This window comes from Poromitra crassiceps, assembly GCF_964638095.1.
Source record: "Poromitra crassiceps genome assembly, chromosome: 5".
Taxonomy (NCBI): Eukaryota; Metazoa; Chordata; class Actinopteri; order Beryciformes; family Melamphaidae; genus Poromitra; species Poromitra crassiceps.
The window spans coordinates 11,498,811-11,517,660 of record NC_139642.1 but is presented as its reverse complement, the minus strand read 5'-3'; positions in this window follow the sequence as shown (position 1 = coordinate 11,517,660).

Sequence of the window (18,850 nt, the reverse complement as noted above, 5' to 3'; positions counted from 1 at the left end):
TTTGTGAAAGCCAAAAAAAAAGTGAAAGGAAAGAGTGGGGATGGCGGTGGGAAAATAATTCCTCCCATCTTAAACAAGCTGCCTTAGCTCAGTGTTTTTGTAAAGCACAGGGAGACAGATACTAACTTCGATGAGGTAAGTTTATCACATAGCGTTGATACTTGTATAGGATGGTTTCAACAAGACAGACAACATAAACATTCTAAATTGCCGCCATGCTTACTTCCTGTTGCAGGGTTTGCTATAGGCTACAATAACTGACAGGACATACGCTACATGTAGGTTAAACTGCACTGCTACCGGATTTACCATAAAGGGATGTGCCTCTGATAACTGACAGGACATACTCTACATGTAGGTTAAACTGCACTGCTACCGGATTTACCATAAAGGGATGTGCCTCTGCGGAGAGAACGGTCTTGCCGTGAACACCGCGGACACCGGACACTCCGCAGTCAGTATAAATTTGCTTTAACACTAGCAAAGCCGGGACATTTTTACCTACCACAAGGGCCAGAAGAGGGGTCGACTGACCCCTAGTCATTTGAATGAGAGGCTGTGCATTTGCACCTCTTGTGTGGAGTCTCCCTGTCAATTCTATTCAAATGCGAAATGAATTCTATTCAAATGCTAAATGTACTGGCCGGGGAGAGGGGAGGTGTCTCTGCTATCATGGCAAATTTGTCCTCCACAAGGCCGGCAGCCCTTGTGCTCTTGTCATCAAAGCGTAGATAGCGCATGATATCGGTCTGATTTTGAAAATGTATGAACACAGGGTCGTACAACAGACATATTTAGGAAAAGTCAAGAAAGTAGGGATTTGGAACTCGATCGAGTGCAAAGATATATTTTATTTTAACTCACAGGCCCTTCTAGTGTTAAGGCTGAGGCTATAGTTCAGTGATGATGTCACTGACATCAGTGATGTCATCAGTCTGAGGCTCACGAGAGAGACTGAGGGAGAGGGAGAGAGGGGAGGGAGAGGGGGAGAGAGGAGAGGGAGAGAGGCTGAAGGAGAGAGGAGAGGGACAGAGACTGAGGGAGAGGAGGAGAGGGACAGAGACTTAGGGAGAGGAGGAGAGGGACAGAGACTGAGGGAGAGAGATGAGGGAGAGAGGAGAGGGAGAGAGGAGAGACTGAGGGAGAGAGACTGAGGGAGAGGGAGAGAGGGGAGAGAGGCTGAGGGAGAGAGACTGAGGGAGAGAGGAGAGGGACAGAGACTGAGGGAGAGGGAGAGAGATGAGGGAGAGAGGAGAGGGAGAGAGGAGAGACTGAGGGAGAGGGAGAGAGGAGAGGGAGGCTGAGGGAGAGAGCGAGGGAGACATTGCACGCACGCCAATAGGGCAGGCAAGGCGATGCAGCAGCCAAGCGGGCCGGTACATGAGCTGCAGGCCCAGCTCGGTGAGCTGCAGGACAGGCGAGGCCGTGCAGCAGGCGAGCCTAGGAATCAAGCATGCGTAGCGCGCAAGATGCCTAGTGGGTCTAAAAGTCCAATATTCACCTCATTATCTCCTAGATTTATCAACTCATGAAGCTGTGGTCACTTTACAGAGATTCCTGCTGCCTTCAGGTGCTCCTCCCATCGTTTGACAGGTAAGGACGTCATGCATTCAAATACTTTTTAGACATACTGTACATAACAAAATTACTCTGAAGAAACCATGTGGTACAAAGATACTTTGAGTCAGATGACAACAAACACATCTGTTTTCACCAGTTTTAAGTTTGTACCTTTTATCAGTAGAGTGGTGTCCATGTTTGAAGACATAAGGATGATCCATAGACCGGTCACTCCCCATGGACACACAGCTTTGGACAGAGGAGTCTGCTCTGTCCTGCTGGATCCTGATAGAAACACAGGATGGACAAAGCAGAGCTGATGTAGGAACAAGGTTAGACAGACAGACATGCAGGCAGGCAGGCAGTATGTGACAGTGTGACAGCTCTCTGTGTGTCACAGTAACAGACTGGTTATACTGGACAGCTCTCAGTGTGTCACAGTAACAGACTGGTTATACTGGACAGCTCTCAGTGTGACACAGTAACAGACTGGTTATACTGGACAGCTCTCAGTGTGACACAGTAACAGACTGGTTATACTGGACAGCTCTCAGTGTGTCACAGTAACAGACTGGTTATACTGGACAGCTCTCAGTGTGACACAGTAACAGACTGGTTATACTGGACAGCTCTCAGTGTGACACAGTAACAGACTGGTTATACTGGACAGCTCTCAGTGTGTCACAGTTACAGACTGGTTATACTGGACAGCTCTCAGTGTGACACAGTAACAGACTGGTTATACTGGACAGCTCTCAGTGTGTCACAGTAACAGACTGGTTATACTGGACAGCTCTCAGTGTGACACAGTAACAGACTGGTTATACTGGACAGCTCTCAGTGTGTGAAGAAGAGTCATGCTTAAAAAGAACATGCATGCTCAGAAGACCTTCTCTGCATGAGTCATAGTTAAAACATGAGACAGTAACATTGTAACACTGGAACAACTTACTTCTCTTCAGAAGAATGGTGTCCATCTTTAAAAGTAATCCCTGCATCCTTTGAGCGGTCGCTCTTCAGAGACACACAGCTGGGTTGAGGAGAGTCTGGTCTCTTCTTCTGGGTCCTGAGTGCAATAACCCCCCAAGGCAGATTAGACATACTAGTGCAATAAACCCCCCAAGGCAGCTGGGTTGAGGAGAGTTGGGTCTCTCCTGTTGGATCCTGAGTGCAATAAACCCCCCAAGGCAGATTAGACTCTGTTCATGTGGAATAGCATCTCTCTCTCTCTCTCTCTCTCTCTCTCTCTCTCTCTCTCTACTAGACTCTGTTCATGTGGAATAGGCGGGACCAAAAAAACACTACAGCATAGACTCTATCAGCACAGCAGTAGAAGTCATATAAACTTTTTTGGCGCATGCGCTGTTTGAGCAACTTTCATTGGAATGAATGGGCCCCCATCTTGCCACTCTGTTTCCAGTTAGTTTTATACCTCCTTATACAACAGTTAGTTTCTGACTGAGCAATTTCATTGGACAAGAGGGATCCTGGCCGTGCTGATATTTTAGTATAACATCACGGGTGCTTCACTGTGTTCATATCACTCTGCTTCAAAGCTGTGTTCAAACAGCGCTCACACTCAGGGACAGCAATATGGATTCAACCCCATTTAATCAGTAGCGAACCCTGCCTCTCACACCTGGGCCCTCTGACCGCCCGCATGACAAACCCCCCCCCCCCCCCTTCCATCGGGGAAAAAAAGCGAATTACCATCTTGGCTTGTGTCCTATCCTATGACAACAATACTGTCTGAAAACAATAATAATTATGCACGCACGCGCGCATGCACGCGCGCGCGCACGCACACACACACACACACACACACACACACACACACACACACACACACCAGCGGCAGCGCACTGTATATATAGCCTACAGTTTAATTGACACAGGCTCAGCAGCCGGCCTAGCCTATAAGTTTAAATAACTTACGATTTGATGTCTGTGTGCTATCCTATAGTCCAAGAGCCGCTCTCAGTCTCTGTGTCGAAAAGGAGAAAGTAATCCCAGCCGAACAGCTTCTGTTTAAGCTTGATCCAGTCATCCATCCACGAGCATAATTGCTGGTGGTGGTGGAAATGCCTCTCATTTTAGTTTGCTGAACTAAATCAGAGCTGGTGTGGGCCTTCCCTTCCCTTCCCAACCAAGTCAACTGACTCTAACTTTTCATTCAATGTTAATTCATCTGGGAAATGCATTGCTTCCTTGCGCGGCTGTGATGCTGACTTCCTCAAAAACAAAACAGACTGTGCGCGTTTATATGGTGAATTCTGCCCCGCCCCTGGAGTGTCTTGGTCTTGACTCTGGACTGGTTGCAAGTCACATGACATGGGCTTGACCACACAGAGGGCGGAATCTGTCATACAGTCAACCCTGAGCATGCCAGAGATGATATGATTGGTAAATTTTACTGTCACTCGAAAAATATCCTCATGGTGAATGCATTACATCAACCCTCTGAATTTAGTAGAGGGAACGCCAAGCAGAGAGCTCTGCTATTCTTCCCAACAACACAGAGGTGCACAATTCTAATAGGGTCACACAAAGGGCTTCATTCAGTTAACCCTTCACAGTCCAAATCAAACTGAACAGGCAGTTTTAAGGGCTTATTTACTCAGAAACATGTTTGTTTAGATGATGATTGTCAATTTATGAATTAATATAATAAAATTACTTTTTAAATTTTATTTTTTAAGAACATGTTAGGCCCTCACAGAGGCCTAGAGGGCCCTAATGGTTCCCCACTGCATTTAATCCCACCAGGCACAATAGTGACCGTGAAACTATTTCAGTTATAAGACTCTAAAGATGTTACTGAATGATGTATCAATGCATTTCCAGCAAGTATTGAAATAATAAAGGGTCTCAATGAAATATGTGCAGTGTCACATGGTTAGTGTAAATTGTCACATGACCATGATGCTTGGCTGCATCAAAGCACCAAACAAAAGGTTATTAAGTATGTGAACATAAAGAGACGATTACTCTCGTGAGATTGCAGCAAACCTTCTCTGCATGAGTCAGTTAAAACAACTTACTTCTCTTCAGAAGAATGCTGTCCATCTTTAAAATCAATATATCCACCCTTTGAGTGGTGGCTCTTCAGAGACACACAGCTGGGTTGAGGAGAGTCTGGTCTCTCCTGTTGGATCCTGAACACAACAAACCCCATAGGGCACAGCAGACATATATCATTTAACACATTCAGTGCCAAGGACGTCTGTGGACGTCCTAAAAAAAAGTAACGAGGAGTGCCAAGGACGTCTGTGGACGTCCTAAAATCATAATTCATATTATTCCATAATTCTGCTGTTTAAGGTCGTACCTAGCCAGTGAGCATGAATCCCTTCAAGGGATCACACGGCGCCACCTTAAACATCGTCACAGGAGCTGCTCCACCCACCTCAGATCCTTTACTTTGTACAGGAGACAGCGGAGAAAGTGGAAACCGATGCATGCTTTCTGCCAGCGCCGTATATATTGCTCTGCCTACAGCGGAGAGTGGGCTCGGCTGCATCCGCGCTCACAACTGAGCTCTTATGCTTCTATCTATCTCCACACGATTTCCTAGAAAGGCAGCATCCGAAGCCGAACGGCCATGCCTTTTCGTTCAGTCGCGTTTGCCCATCAAGGAAATGATGCGCGCTGGGATCTGTCCGGGGCAAAAACGAGAAAACAAACTCTGCGTGTGGGAGGAGCCCGCAGCTCAGAGGTGGAGAGAGGAGGGGGGGGGGGGGGGGGGGGGGGGAGAGGTGTGTGTGTCACACAGGCTTCACAGAAACCACACCACACGCCACCACATCAGAAAACACCAGCCAGAGTCAGTGAATGTGGTCGAAATTAGAGTGCAAAAGGTATTCATAAAAGGGCCTATAACTTGGAAAGTAAAAAAAAAACGACAGAAAACCATTGAAAGTGCACTTTTTTGAGAGGCTGTAATTTCATAATGGAACTGTCTAGAAACAAAATTTCTTCTTTGGAAGAAGCAGGAGTGTTCAATCTTTCATTAAAGTCCAGCCCCGTTAATATAGCCATAATAGAAAAAATTCTATAGCTGTTTTCAACTGAATGGAAGTGAATCTGGCACAGGCTCCAGACAATTTTACTGAAGCGCTGTGGCACTGAATGTGTTAATAACATGGAACCATCCTAAAACAGAGAGAATTCAGAGATATCTGCAGAAGCATCCTGTGAGCACATGAGAGCTGAGAGGTTTGGATGGACTTGGGTCAACAGCAGCAGTGCAGAATGATCAGCAGATAGCTGGCACATTACAAACACAAGGGGGCACGGTGGCTCAGTGGTAGAGCTGTCGCCTCGCAGTCAGAAGGTCCTGAGTTCGATTCTCGCCTGGGACACTGTGGGCGCTGTGTGGTTGTGTTCCCCCCCATATCTTCAGTGCCCACTGCCCAGGTGGGGTATCTCGTCGTAAGGGCCTTTCTGTCTGTGTGGAGTTTGCATGTTCTCCCCGTGCTCCCCCAGGGGGGTTCCTCCGTATATAACCCCCCCCCACTAAAAACATGCAGAAGATCAGATCGTCATCGTCATCCGACCAGTGACGACAACATCCGAAGTCGGTCCCCGGGCGCTGTACGAGAAAGCGACCACTGCTCCTGGCCTGCCCCAGGAGGAAAGGACAAAGCCAGGATGGGTTAAATGCAGAGGACAAATTTCACCGGCCACCGTCAGCATGTGTGTGTTGTGGCCCTCCGTGCATGTGTTTAGTGTGTTGTGTGACAATAAAGACGGGCTGCCGTCTGAAAATCGTTTAAAGGCCTACAAGTTTACTAGTGCAGGAAATTACTCAAGTAGAGGAAAAAGTAGCCTATTTAGAGGCAAGAGGCGTTTTCTGGACCTCTCTCTCTATGGCTCTGTTCACTAGACTGTGTTCATGTGGAATAGCCTCTCTCTCTATGGCTCTGTTCACTAGACTCTGTTCATGTGGAATAGGCTCTCTCTGTTCACTAGACTCTTCGATGCAGTCCTGCACATTAAAAACTCATGCAGTCCCACTGAGCGCGGCTCAGTCAACGTCGGGGCCGGGTAGGCTTTAGAACTGAATTCTCTTCTGGGATAAATAAAGTCATCTGAATCTGAAACGATTAGATTTTTTAATCTAATTATTTTTCAAGTCCTGCAACACCATTCCAAAAGAGTTTATGCTATCCACTTCCTTGCGATAAAATCTGTTCTGGAATGTGATTTTGTAAAATCAGATTGGAATTCATGAGATTATGTTTTTCAAAACCTTCAATCTGTTCCAAAATTATTCATTAAAAGTACTTTGATACAAAACACAACAAATAGGAACACATCTATAGTTTGGCTTATTATGTTCTACTTTGAGCACCTGCATCATTTGACATGTTGATTGATTGATTGATTTTTATTTTGGATAAAGAATGACAAAATCCAAGAGATGACATGAAAAAGTGTAAACACTTAGTTCCATCATGGTCACTGGTCTTATAAAAACATGACATACAGTAACACACAACATCAAATAAACTATACAGAACAATCAAGGATAAGAAGAACAAGAGATATAAAGCAACATACCATGACACCGGAAGGCTCACACATTTCTCCAGTTTACTCAATAAGATTGATTTCAGAAGGTTTTTAAAAACCATTCAGAGACTAAGGGGCCCTTTACACGAGGACAGTTTTCTGAAAGAAACGACACAATAGCGTTTCCTTCACACCTTTTCCTTCACACCTTCTCCCTGTTTACATGAGCGCTGTTGAATTTTTAAAACGCCGTAATGTACATGCCAGGTCGCTAGGTGGCAGTGTGATCACCTTATTCTTTGCCCATACAAGGACGTTCTGCATGACGTAATTTTGTAATCATCTTTCCTGTTTTAAATGCGGAAGTAGAGTATGCCTACCGCAGTCATTTAGACTTGCCAAAAAGCTTTTTTCAAGCAAACAAAAACCCAAACTGTTTTAAAGTTTTAATATTTGTCGGGTGAGAATGTAACATATATGTGACCAGTTTATCAGAATAACGCCTATTGGAAATCTTTAACGAGCAGCGAGGACCGGGAGGCTCCCGGGCAGCGCAGCACAGTCAGACTGTGCTGTCGGACTAGCTATCTGTCAAACCCTACTGTAGGCTACTGGCAGTGAGAAAACACTGTCGACGTGCTTTTGTAACTAACGTTAAATGCCGACCGGGTACAGCCATCGGCTCCTCGCAGCAGTAACGTTATGAACATGTAACTGAAGTTGGCCGCAGTGTAGCAATTCTGAATGTTGCCAAATTTCATTCATACTGACGTTTTATTTGGTTGCCAACTCGCGCACGGCTATGGCGTGTGTCGCCTGTGCAGGCACGTCAGAGTTTCTGAAATGTGCCGTTCCAAAGCGATTACATGGAGCGCTCAGCGGGGAGCGTCACCAACAATTCCACTCTAGAGGGTGGTTTTAAAATGTGTCGTTTCCTAAGCGCAAATTTGCCGTCGCCGTCTTAACGGGAGGCACTAACGATAAAATAATTTCCCGTTTCCATAGGAAACCGTCCTCGTGTAAAGTGCCCTTTAATTTCATTAGGGATCTTGTTCCAGTCCCCCCCCCCCCCCCCCCCCCCCCCCCACTATTCACCTTTATCATTTGCACATATCAGGACACTTCTGCATGACGTCATTTTGTAATCGTTCTTCTGTTTTAGACCCGGAAGTAGATTACGCCTCCCTTAATCATTTTTAGACTTGCCAAAAAGCTGTTTTCAAGCAGAAAAACAAACTGTTATAAAGTTTTAAGAGAACGTAACATTCCAAATATGTGACAAGTTTGTCAGAATAACGCCTATTTGGAAATTTTAACGAGCAGCGAGGAGTGCTGGCTGTGTGACCGGTCGGACTAGCTAGTATCTGTCAACCCCTACAGTAGGCTACTGGCAGTGAGAAAACACTGGTCCCTATCGTTGCATCGGCGCTGTTTCTAGGCCGATCGCCGCGCAGCTCAAATCAGTGGGCGTGGACCAGCGCACTTGATATCGTCGTGCTGGCGCTAGACGCAGCCTCAACCATTACAACCACGCCTTTTAAGCGTAAAATTATGCACCGTCATGCTCATTGGATAACTGCAATAAACGAATCGCACGCTTGCCTTTTTAGCTCCAATTCCAGTGATCCCGCAAAACCAGACGAAAGCCAAACGCTCTGCCCCCCCCCCCCTCCCTTCATCCAGTCTGTCTGTCTGCATTATAGGCTGTCTGTCTGTCTGCATTATAGGCTATTATTCCATATTATTATGCTTCTCAAACCAATCTAACTGCAGTTTCAATACTGCAAGCATGTAAATATGCTACACTATAGCAAGATCAAAGTGAAAATAATGTTCTAAACGCATCAGCTAGAAAAATATAGCCTATTAGATTGGTGAAAGTTTGTCCAGAAAGATATCATTTTCTCTCGCCTGCTGCAGGAAGGATGATGCACATAAATATAGCCTACATTATGTAAAGTCATTGCATAAATGTGTTTTTATTCATCACAGTATAGCAGATGACAGTAGAAGCTTCCGAAGCGCGTTCCGCTGTCACTTATCTAAATCACGTTAAATCGACAAGGGATATTTATAGCCCCAGTAGGACATATATGTTTCAAATAGGGTGGTGTTTTCATTTCGATGTTTTATTTGGTCCAATATTGAAATGTTCTACAATTGGAGGTTGTCTTACCATTACACATTATTTAGATCCTCCCTTAATATAGGTTTTCGGCTCATTTGGTTGCTATTTAGTAGCGAAATGGAGAAACACAATGCATCTTGGGACATTCACATTACAGTGAAGTTACAGCTTATTTTTTCTATGGGACTCTGAGCGAGGGAGTCAGAGACAGTCGGTATTGTGCCTGTCAGACTGAGGAGAGAGGGAGAGAGGTGACACAGAGAAGGGTGAAAGAGGAGAGAGCCAGAGGGGAGGGAGAGAGCCAGAGGGGAGCGCTCCAAACAACTGGCCCACTGAATAGGCCTGCTTTTTAAAGGCGCAAGGCGCTAAATTAACGCCAGGTCAGAAGATAGCAGTACGCCGGTATTTAGCGCCGACACGCCCACTTTGGCCCATTCTGGGACTGCGCCACGCCCATTCGGCCTAAAGCGCATTTGGCAGCCTAAAGCCATATTGATATCGTCCCAAAACAGGCGCAAGGCACGTTTTTTTGCGTTTAAGGCCTGTTTTAGCGCCGAAGGCTTGTGGGAGAATAGGGCCCACTGTCTACGTGCTTTTGTAACTAACGTTAAATGCCGACAGGGTACAGCCATCGGCTGCTCGCAGCAGTAACGCTATGAACATGTAACTGTTTCGGCCCACAATTGTCAAAAGTAACAACGCGAGCGCACAGAACTCAACACGAGAGAGGAGAAAGACAGAGAGGGAGGGAGAGCAGCAGCAACACGGTGGCTGCTTGTGTGCTCGCTGGTACTAAATACACGGGTAACATTCTTTACCTCGCCCCCAGCTGCCTGTTCAGTGCCCTCAGTGCAGTCTTTGTGCGCAGGATGTAAGATTGCGCGAGTATGAGTATGTATTTGCGCGTGTGAAACAATATAATACGCTCGTGCTTCTGTTTGATTGCGCTCTCGCCTTCTGACATAAATGTAATCCCATATATCCAGTCCAGGGCCTCCTCAGGCTATTATGAAGTTTAGAGAGTAACAGTTGTCTTACTTTGTGTCTGAGAGTCCATGTTGATGACTGAAGAGTGTTGGAAACTCCTCCACAGACAGACAGCTGTCAGGAGGCTCTGCTCCACCCTCTTCCTCCACATGAACACTCATCTTCTGAGAGGAGAAACACACACACACACACACACACACACACACACACACACACACACACACACACACACACGGTCATGAGTAGCCTATAGGGCTGAACAATTTGGGGAAACTATCTAATCGTGATTTTTCAGCAACAGGAAGCGGACAGATTGCGATTTGATTTACATTATAATGTTTTAAAGTCAAGGTTCCGTTCAATATTCACTGTGTAATAGATCATTAAAACATGTGATGGTAGGACTGAGCAATGTTTTATTCAAGATTCAAGATTCAAGATTCAAGATTTTTATTGTCACTCCATGGTACAAGTATCACGTGTGAAATTATTGTGCTGTGAACTCCGTTTACAACATAGTACAAATATAACAGGGCATTGAGTGCAAAAAACAACAAGAGACACAACAATCAATAAGGCAGTATAGTGATAAGACAAGTCAGAGACAGTGGCATATTCACTGCACATAGGTGCACATGTCGTGTGCATACTTTAAACGTGCTTAAACATATTAAATTCGGCGTATTTGACATACAGGTGCCAATAGCATATTCCTTATTAAACATACAATTAAACTCAGCGTTTTAACTTCGGCGTATTTGACATACAGGTGCAAATAGCATATTCCTTATTAAACATACAATTAAACATTAGACATACGTAATGGTAGCAGCTACAGTACGGTACAGTACGGCTACTTCACTATTTGTGTATGTTAAGGAGTCTCGTGGCCTGCGGGACGAAACTGTTCCTCAAGCGATTTGTGCGTGCTTTTGGAACCCTGTATCTTCTCCCTGATGGTAACAGGAAGAACAGGCTGTTGTGGGGATGGTTTGTGTCTTTGATGATCTTCAGGGACCTCCTGAGGCACCGCTGTTTATACAGTTCATGCAGTTCTGGCAACTCACATCCTGTTACGCGCTGGGCCGCGCGTCTCAATCTCCGTAGCGCCCTGCGGTCCATGGTGGTACAGTTCCCGTACCAGGTGGTGAAGCAGCCAGTCAGCAGGCTTTCAATGGTGCCTCTGTAGAAGTCCGTAAGGATTTCTGGCCTTAGCCCAAATTTCTTCAGGCGCCTGAGTCCGTGTATTCGCTGTTGGGCCTTTTTGACAACAGTGGCGGTGTGGCCGGCCCAAGTCAGGTCCTGGTGGATGTTGACTCCCAGGTACTTGAAGCTGTCCACCCTTTCCACCACTGTGCCGTTGATGGTGATTGGGGGGTGTGTGCCCCCCCCCCCCCCCCCTCCTGTAGTCCACAATGATCTCCTTGGTCTTGGAGACGTTCAGAGAGAGATGGTTGTCCTGGCACCATTGTTCCAGGGCCCCCACCTCCTCTCTGTAGGCCGTCTCGTCGCCCCCCGAGATCAGCCCCACGACTGCTGTGTCGTCTGCAAACTTCACGATGGTGTTCGAAGTTTGAGTCGCCACGCAGTCGTGGGTGTAGAGGTCGTACCAGAAGGGGCTGGAGACGCACCCCTGGGGCGCTCCTATGCTGATGGTCAGTGGGAGGAGGTGAGGTTGCCCACCCTCACCACCTGGCGGCGGTCTGTCAGGAAATCCAGGATCCAGTCGCACATTGCTGTGTTTAGTCCCAGATCCTTGAGCTTGTGTACCAGCCTGGAGGGTACTATGGTGTTGAATGCTGAGCTGTAGTCCACGAACAGCATTCTTACATAGGTGTCCTTTCCCTCCAGGTGGGACAGGGCGGTGTGGAGCACGTGTGCTACTGCATCCGCTGTGCTCCTGTTGGGGCGGTATGCAAATTGTAGCGGGTCGTGGTCCGGGGGGAATGTGGGGCGGATCTGTGATATGACCAGCTTCTCAAAGCACTTGCTGGCTATTGGCGTGAGGGCTATTGGGCGCCAGTCATTGAGGCTGGTCACTTTCTGCTGCTTGGGGATGGGGATGATTGTCGCTGCTTTGAAGCAGGAGGGAACTTGTCGGAGGGAGAGAGACTGGTTGAAAATGTCTGTGAATACGCCTGCCAGCTGGTGGGCGCAGGCCTTGAGGACCCGCCCGGGGATGCCGTCCGGGCCGGCCGCCTTGCGTGGGTTGATGCGCAGGAACGTCCGGCGCACCTCATCCTCAGTGATGGTGAGAGGGCGGTCTGGGTCTGTGGGGGGTGGGAGGTGGGGGGGGTTGGTTGTTGGGTGGGAATGGGAGGGGGTGGGGGTGCTGAGGGGTGGGTGGGGTGCTGAGAGGTGGGTGGGGGGGAGAGGGGTGGTGGGGGGGCGGAGAGGAGGAGGGGTGATGGGGGGGAGAGGTGGCAGGGGGGGGAGGAGAGGAGGGGGGGAGGTGGGGGGGAGGAGAGAGGGGGGGTGATGGGGAGGAGACAGGGGGTGGTGATGGGGGAGAGGAGAGGAGGAGGGGTGGTGGGAGGGAGGAGAGAGGGGGGGTGGTGAGGGGGAGGAGAGGAGGAGGGGTGGTGGGGGGGAGGAGAGAGGGGGGGTTGATGGGGGGGAGGAGAGGAGGGGGGGTGATGGGGGGGAGAGGTGGCTGAGGGGGGGGGAGAGGAGGGGGGGAGGTGGAGGTGGGGTGGTGGGGAGGAGAGGGGTAGGGGGGGAGGAGGGGAGGCGCTCTGGCAGAGGGGTCGAACCTGGCGTAGAACGCGTTGAGTTCGTCTGGCAGAGTGGGTGACACGTTGGCGTTTTGCTGCCTTTCCCCTTTGAAGTCTGTTGCAGCATGCAGTCCTCTCCACAGGTGTCTGGGGTTGTTGGAGTCCAGTTTTGCCTCCAGCTGCCTTCCATATTCTCTCCGCGCTTTTTTTATTGTAGCTTGGAGGGCGTATTTCGTCTGCTTGTATTGTTCTGGCGTCCCGGACTTGAAGGCGGTGGTCCGGGCGTGAAGTGCAGCCCGGACATCACAGTTAATCCAGGGTTTCTGGTTTGGCATTGTTCTGACTGTTTTTGTGGGGACTATGTCCTCTGTGCATTTTTTTATAAAACATGACACCGTTTCAGCATATTCTTCCAGGTCTCCTGTGTTGAATTCTCCCCATAACACTTGGTCGAAACAGTCTCTCAGGATGTCATCTGATTCGTCTGACCAGCGTTGGGCGGTTCGGTAGACTGGGGGGTGGAGTTTAAGCTTTGGTTTGTGCCTGGGGACGAGCCAGATAGAGGCGTGGTCCGATTTGCCGAATGGGGGTCGGGGTGTTGCTTTGTAGCAGCGAGGAATGTCTGTGTAACACTGATCCAATGTATTTTATTCCTTCTTTCTAAAAGTCCATCTGTTCTTCTACACTTCATATTTTTTCATTTGCATTGAAGTGTCAAAGCATGTTGCCCCGGGTGCTGTGAGAGTGTTCTCTCACCTAGACAGACATACCCAAAATAAATCAGGATAGCTCCTCAACCATGAGGCCTTCATACAGATGTCTGGTCTTCTGTGAAAGATCAGAAGCTCTGGAATATGACTCCAGTGTGAGTAAACCTGCATCTATTACCATTCCAGTGTAAATAGAGATGCAATAAAGGAGAACAATAATGTGTTCATCCTCACCTAGTGAATCTAATTTTAAGAGACAACATCACCATTATAACCAATATGCCACAGCTAATTATGCTGCTGAATGTTTCATAACAAAATTCACAATTTCAAAACTTTATTGATATCCCGAAGGAAACTTGGTTTGCAGGGCCAAACAGTACAAAAGACTGACAATAACAAGCATCATCATAACACTAACTCCAGTATTGATCAGCTCAAGCATCATCATAACAAAGTAGCTCCAGTAGTGATCAGCTCAAGCATCATCATAACACAGTAACTCCTGTAGCCTGTACTACGAAGCTAGTTTAATGCCTTATCCGAGTAAGTTTGAGTTTAAACCTGGTTTAGCCGTACTACAAAGCAAGTTAACTTTCAATCACCATGGCAACTGACGCTGCAAAGCTAACCTGGTCGCGACCAGGTTAGCTTCAGAGGATAAGATCAAAATCCATGACAGACCCATATAATCGGCTCTCTGGAGTCACTCACCGTTCATATGAGATCGCCATATGAAAAATAGATTGCAGTCAACTGAGAATATAACAAGAAAAACATTTGTGGCTCTGTAGGCTACATAATTAAATTAAGCCTACTTACCACTTTATGTCTTAACAGCTCAACGATGCGTGGAGAAATATGATCACTATTAATCACCGCGGCGCATATCATGAATGGACCCTCAAATGGAGTGAGGGTGATATTCTCCTACATGCCAGAAAATCCGCATCGTCTCAATTCAGTTCAGCAGTTTTCTCTTTTATAGTAGGCTATTAGGCTTTATACTAGGCTATTTTATATATGAATTATTCGATCAGTGCAACCACACACATGAGTGATAGAGATCATTATTCATTGAGCATGCGTTTCTAAATCTATGGTCTAAATAGGCTTACAGATTGTGGAAATGTATAGACTGAGATTACACATTTAGATTTGTTGCTGCTGCCTGTATCAATGCAGCTGTATCAATCGCTGATCAAAGTAAATCAAATGACTGATGTGAATACAAGCTGCTGCTTTAGACAGCCCTTCAGCAGACTATCCAACGCGGATTTTCATTCTGACATTAAATCGCGGATACATTAAATATCCGCTAAAACTCTGATCATGCACTGCGCTTCATTGAACGAGGAAATGGGTGTGGAAATGGGTGTGGGCGTGGATAAACTCAGCTGTTCATAATGTGATTGGCTGGCGCACCTCTTTCGCGTGGACGCGCGCCTGTGCACGAGCGAAAAACGTGCGCGTGCACAGGCAGATCCCAGGTCCACTTACCTAGTAAAAAACCAGCGTCGTAGTATCAGTTAACTAGATAGCTTTGATCCTGTTCAGTCAAACCAGATCAAAGGGACTTATCGCGGATCTGTTAAACTAGTTTCGTAGTACAGGGCTCAGTAGTGATCAGCTCAAGCATCATCATGACACAGTAACTCCAGTAGCCTGTACTACGAAGCTAGTTTAATGCCTTATCCGAGTAAGTTTGAGTTTAAACCTGGTTTAGCCGTACTACAAAGCAAGTTAACTTTCAATCACCATGGCAACTGACGCTGCAAAGCTAACCTGGTCGCGACCAGGTTAGCTTCAGAGGATAAGATCAAAATCCATGACAGACCCATATAATCGGCTCTCTGGAGTCACTCACCGTTCATATAAGATCGCCATATGAAAAATAGATTGCAGTCAACTGAGAATATAACAAGAAAAACATTTGTGGCTCTGTAGGCTACATAATTAAATTAAGCCTACTTACCACTTTATGTCTTAACAGCTCAACGATGCGTGGAGAAATATGATCACTATTAATCACCGCGGCGCATATCATGAATGGACCCTCAAATGGAGTGAGGGTGATATTCTCCTACATGCCAGAAAAGCCTATACATATAATATAGATATGGGATAAATATGGATAGCCCCAATACTAAATATGCAGGCTATTCTTGCATCTTTCAGCTGGAACTGTGTCCTGTAGGCTGTATGCCAATATATGAGCAAAAATAGGCTAGTTTTTATCAATGATAATATGCCCGCATCGTCTCAATTCAGTTCAGCAGTTTTCTCGTTTATAGTAGGCTATTAGGCTTTATACTAGGCTATTTTATATATGAATTATTCGATCAGTGCAACCACACACATGAGTGATAGAGATCATTATTCATTGAGCGTGCGTTTCTAAATCTATGGTCTAAATAGGCTTACAGATTGTGGAAATGTATAGACTGAGACTGCTGTATTAATGTATGCAGCTGTATCAGACAGAAATCGCTGATCAAAGTAGCCTAAATCAAATGACTGATGTGAATACAAGCTGCTGCTTTAGACAGCCCTTCAGCAGACTATCCAACGCGGATTTTCATTCTGACATTAAATCGCGGATACATTAAATATCCGCTAAAACTCTGATCATGCACTGGCTTTCATGGAACGAGGAAATGGGTGTGGAAATGGGTGTGGGCGTGGATCAACTCAGCTGTTCATAATGTGATTGGCCAGCGCACCTCTTTCGCGTGGACGCGCGCCTGTGCACGAGCGAAAAACGTGCGCGTGCACAGGCAGATCCCAGGTCCACTTACCTAGTAAAAAACCAGCGTCGTAGTATCAGTTAACTAGATAGCTTTGATCCCGTTCAGTCAAACCAGATCAAAGGGACTTATCGCGGATCTGTTAAACTAGTTTCGTAGTACAGGGCTCAGTAGTGATCAGCTCAAGCATCATCATAACACAGTATAGTGATCAGCTCAAGCATCATCATAACAAAGTAGCTCCAGTAGTGATCAGCTCAAGCATCATCATAATACAGTAACTCCAGTAGTGATCAGCTCAAGCATCATCATAATACAGTAACTCCAGTAGTGATCAGCTCAAGCATCATCATAACACAGTAACTCCAGTAGTGATCAGCTCAAGCATCATCATAACACAGTAACTCCAGTAGTGATCAGCTCAAGCATCATCATAACACAGTAACTCCAGTAGTGATCAGCTCAAGCATCATCATAACACAGTATAGTAGTGATCAGCTCAAGCATCATCATAACAAAGTAGCTCCAGTAGTGATCAGCTCGACCATCATCATAACACAGTATTAACTCCAGTAGTGATCAGCTCAAGCATCATCATAACACAGTAACTCCAGTAGTGATCAGCTCAAGCATCATCATAACACAGTAACTCCAGTAGTGATCAGCTCCAGCATCATCATAACACAGTAACTCCAGTAGTGATCAGCTCAAGCATCATCATAACACAGTAACTCCAGTAGTGATCAGCTCAAGTAGGGATGCACCGATACGAAAATTTTGGCCGATGCCGATAACCGATATTAACATTGCCGTTATGGCCGATAACCGATATTTACCGATGTCGATATGATCTGTATAAAACCACATTTTTATGATCATCACATTTTGTACGTACTGAAAAACACATGTTAACACTGAATTTGAAAAAGTTATGCATTTCTTTATTTGCAAAGCCTTTGGAAAAGCCCATAAATCATAGATTTACTGCATTATTTCATATCAATGTGAAGAATTTGGCTGATAATGATAACCGATATTAACATTGCAACATCTGACCGATACCGATATGATCGACGATATATCGTGCATCCCTAAGCTCAAGCATCATCACACAGTAACTCCAGTAGTGATAAGCTCCAGCATCATCATAACACAGTAGCTCCAGTAGTGATCAGCTCAAGTATCATCATAACACAGTAGCTCCAGTAGTGATCAGCTCAAGTATCATCATAACACAGTAACTCCAGTAGTGATCAGCTCAAGCATCATCATAACACAGTAACTCCAGTAGTGATCACCTCAAGCATCATCATAACACAGTAACTCCAGTAGTGATCAGCTCAAGCATCATCATAACACAGTAACTCCAGTAGTGATCAGCTCAAGCATCATCATAACACAGTAACTCCAGTAGTGATCAGCTCAAGCGTCATCATAACACAGTAACTCCAGTAAAGATCAGCTCAAGCATCATCATAACACAGTAGCTCCAGTAGTGATCAACTCAAGCATCATCATAACACAGTAACTCCAGTAGCCTGTACTACGAAGCTGTCTTAACAGACCCGCGATCTGTCACTTTGATCTGGTTTGACTGAACAGGATCAAAGCTATCTAGTTTAACGATACTACGACGCTGGTTTTCTACTCGATAACTGAAGCTGGGTTTATCTGGGATCTGCCTGTGCACGCGCACGTTTTTCGCTCGTGCACAGGCGCGCGTCCACGCGAAAGAGGTGCGCTAGCCAATCACATTATGAACAGCTGAGTTGACCCACGCCCACACCCATTTCCTCATTCAATGAAAGCGCAGTGGGATCAGAGATTTTTGCGGATATTTAATGTAACCTATGGCAGAATGAAAATCCGCGTTGGATATAGTCTGCGGAAGGACTGTCTAAAGCTGCCGCTTGTATTCACATCAGTCATTTGATTTACTTTGATCAGCGATTTCTGTCTCCTACAGCAGCTTTGTGCGAGTGTAAATGTACATTAAATGTGTAATCTCAGTCTATAAATTTCCACAATCTGTAAGCCTATTTAGACCATAGATTTAGAAAGCATGCTCAATGAATAATGATCTCTATCACTCATTATGTGTGTGTGGTTGCACTGATCGAATAATTCATATATAGGCTATAATAATGATATCCTAATATAAAAGAGAAAACTGCTGAACTGAATTGAGACGATGCGGGCATACTTTTCATTGATAAAAACTAGCCTATTTTTGCTCATATATTGGCATACAGCCTACAGGACACAGTTCCAGCTGAAACATGCAAGAAGCCTGCATATTTAGTATTGGGGCTATCCCATATTTATCCCATATCTATATTATATGTATAGGCTTTTCTGGCATGTAGGAGAATATCACCCTCACTCGTGTATGATATGCGCTGCGGTGATTAATAGTGATCATATTTCTCCACGCACCGTTGAGCTGTTAAGACATAAAGTGGTAAGTAGGCTTAATTTAATTATGTAACC